Source organism: Sinocyclocheilus anshuiensis, unplaced genomic scaffold (genome assembly GCF_001515605.1).
Source record: "Sinocyclocheilus anshuiensis isolate Anshui unplaced genomic scaffold, SAMN03320099.WGS_v1.1 scaffold817, whole genome shotgun sequence".
NCBI lineage: Eukaryota > Metazoa > Chordata > Actinopteri > Cypriniformes > Cyprinidae > Sinocyclocheilus > Sinocyclocheilus anshuiensis.
The window spans coordinates 6279-9501 of record NW_015536521.1 but is presented as its reverse complement, the minus strand read 5'-3'; the positions used below and the strand labels follow the sequence as shown (position 1 = coordinate 9501).

Genomic DNA, 3223 nt, shown 5'->3' with positions numbered 1-3223 from the left:
ATATATATATATATATATATAACTTATATTATATTGATACAACAGTATATTTCATGATATCATATTAATAAAAAAGTGATATGTTTATATACCGTTATGTAATCTCCTTAAACTACTAAAATCTTCTTTGTGCCTAAAAATGTACTGATAATGACCATAATAATACAGATGCAAACAGATTTGGCCTGTCCATAACACATGATCAGTACTCATGTATAAACATACACAGCGACATACCCACAAAGACAAAACACCATCTAGGCAATACACAAATAATGCAATAAACATTAACTAAATAACAAATTAGAAATAAAGAATTAAAAATAAAGAAATTTAACACAAAACACCCTAATGTACATTATTAATAAAAAAAATTAAAAAAAACATAAATTTGACAGTATTTGACAGTAATTTTTTTGGGGGAAAATTTGATTTAAAACCATTTAAAATTGTGTTACCAGTAAGTTACCAATATATGTTGAGGTAACTTACTGGTAACCACAAAGCAAATTTGTGCAGTATTTTTAGTGTGACTGTTTTTGACAGAATTATCAATAAATGGTTCTATTTCATAGACGAGAGCTCAGTGGAGATGTCCAAAACGGAGAAAGACACACACATACAATATACCAAGCAGGACATTCATGGAGTCAAAAGATTGATTGTTTTACATACGGCTCTGTCGAGCTGTGTAGGAGGCAAACGGCGCTTAGTTAGGATCGTTTCTGTTCCTGCACTTAACAGCTACTTTCAGCTTGCCTAAACACGGATATAATAGTAGTCAACACAAACAGTATTCTGCTGAATTTTCCATGTGTATCTGAAGCTTCTTTTCTTTTGCATATGATTCACAGAGCATACAGGGAAGAGGATTCCCCTTCATTTGTTCAGCTCACGCTCCAGTGCTCTTTTTATAGCATACCTGCCCCACCCAAAACACAAACAAGATAAATCAGTAAATAAACCACTGGAATAAATGTTTATCTTCAGTGCAGCAGCTGACTCTGAACAGTGAGTTCAGTCCATGAAGGATTCGTCAGGCTGATTCAAACCAATAGTCTTTTTGAATGATTTATTAAAAGAAACAACTAATTTGCTCAGGAATTGGACTGAACAGACCATGCTTTGTGTTTTCACGTGTAACAAACATATTGGGCTGCACAACTGTTTTCAACATTGATAATAATGAGAAATGTTTTTGAGCACCAACTCCGCATAATGATTTCTGAAGGATCATTTGACAGTAAAGTCTGGAGGAATGACTGCTGAAAATTCAGCTTTCCAATCACAAAGATAAATTACATTTTTAAATATCTTCAAATATAAAAACTGTTATTTTTAATTTGTAATAATATTTCACAATATTACAGTTTTAATTATATATTTGATCAATAAATATGGCTTTGTTGAGCATAAAAGGCTTCTTTCACCCCAAACATTTGAATGTTAGTAGTTAACAGTGTCTTTTTGATGCCACCCGTCCAACTCTGTCAGATTGATGGAGAGGGTAATGCAACATTCTGTGCACCCCTGTTGGACATTGTTTTCCCTCCTGTGTAATTTTCTGCCCTCTGAAATATTTTCATGACCTTTTCTCTGCCTTTCCAAGCACTGGGACCTATAAATACCTGTTTTTTCTGTGGGGAGGTATGGGCAAGCTGATATCAATTGTTGTCGTATCTCTTATCATGCTTGCTCAGAGAAAATGTCCCTCCTCCTTATGCCATGCAGACTTATCACAAAACAGGCATGTTGATAACCTGTATCATCTGCATCTACAAACGCACATACAAAAATACAAAAATACACAAGCAGCTTTGTACGTAAACAGGCCGGACGTGGTTCCAAAAATAAACCTTCTCTTCAATGAACAATTGGCTCTTGCTTTTTATAGGACAGAGTTCGGGTATTTATCTCATTCCACGTCCTTGTTTTGCTTATTTGTGACACATTTGGCATAGTTGAATGGAAAATATGTTTGCATGAATAAAAGCGCAACCAAATACCTCTCTTTTCATGCAATAATCTACACGTGTGTCTGTTACTAGGAAAATAAGAGAGTGCAATCAAAACTCAGTGAACAAGGAATTTGCTCTTTTTTTATGCTAAGCCACCAAAAGTTTAAACGGTCAATTACTCACCCTCATGTTGTTCCAAATCTGTAATTTACGGTGGCCAAGAGAGCGCAACGCGCTGCAACTTCAGAAAACACATGCACATAGAAAAAGCACCAGCAAATTAAGAAAACATCTTCATCAGTTTGACAGCACATGTGCTGCAAATACTCGCAACATAATCAAATACAAAAACACGCTGCAAATGCTCACAAGACAAACAAATAAAGAAACGCGCTGCAAAAACAGAAACGCGCCGCAAATGCTCACAACACAATCAAATAAAGAAACACGCTGCAAATGCTCACAACACAGCCAAATACAGAAATGCAAGTACAGACCACAACGGGAGGACCCCAACAAAATTAACCATCTTTTTTTTTTGTATTTGCTGCAAAACCAGAAACGCGCTGCAAATACTCACAACACAAACAAATAAAGAAATGTGCTGCAAAAACAGAAACGTGCTGCAAATGCTCACAACACAAACAAATAAAGAAACGTGCTGCAAAAACAAAAACGCGCTGCAAATGCTCACAACACAAACAAATAAAGAAACGTGCTGCAAAAACAGAAACGCGCCGCAAATGCTCACAACACAATCAAATAAAGAAACACGCTGCAAATGCTCACAACACAGCCAAATACAGAAATGCAAGTACAGACCACAACGGGAGGACCCCAACAAAATTAACCATCTTTTTTTTTTGTATTGATTACATTTGTATAACCACAGTTGTACAAATACCATGGTTAAACTATGGTTAGTGTAGTAAATCCATGGTTAATTTGTGGTTACCATGGTTTAACTATAGTAACCAATTTTTGTTTTTATTTTTTACATAATGTATTTATTAATTAATTTTAATAGTAAAACCATATGGATAATTTTTGTAAGGGAAGTTGTAAAGTAAGTTAGCCAGCTTACATGCTTTCACAGTTACAGTAATTGTGTATTTCGTCAGCTTATTGTTCGCTTATTGTTCGTCAGCAAACATTGATAAATATGTCCCAGCCATGTTCGTCACTTTGCGGTTCCCTTAAAGGGGTCATATGATGCTGCTAAAAATAACATTATTTTGTGTATTTGGTGTAATGAAATGTGTTTA

At 35.0% G+C, this 3223-nt stretch overlaps 1 protein-coding gene across 1 annotated transcript in view; it reads left to right on the top strand.

The window, feature by feature from the left end:
* The window catches only part of LOC107693865 (prefoldin subunit 1-like), a 24351-nt gene that overhangs the window by 16419 nt on the left and 4709 nt on the right, over nucleotides 1–3223 (top strand). The gene's annotated exons all lie outside the window — the stretch shown is intronic.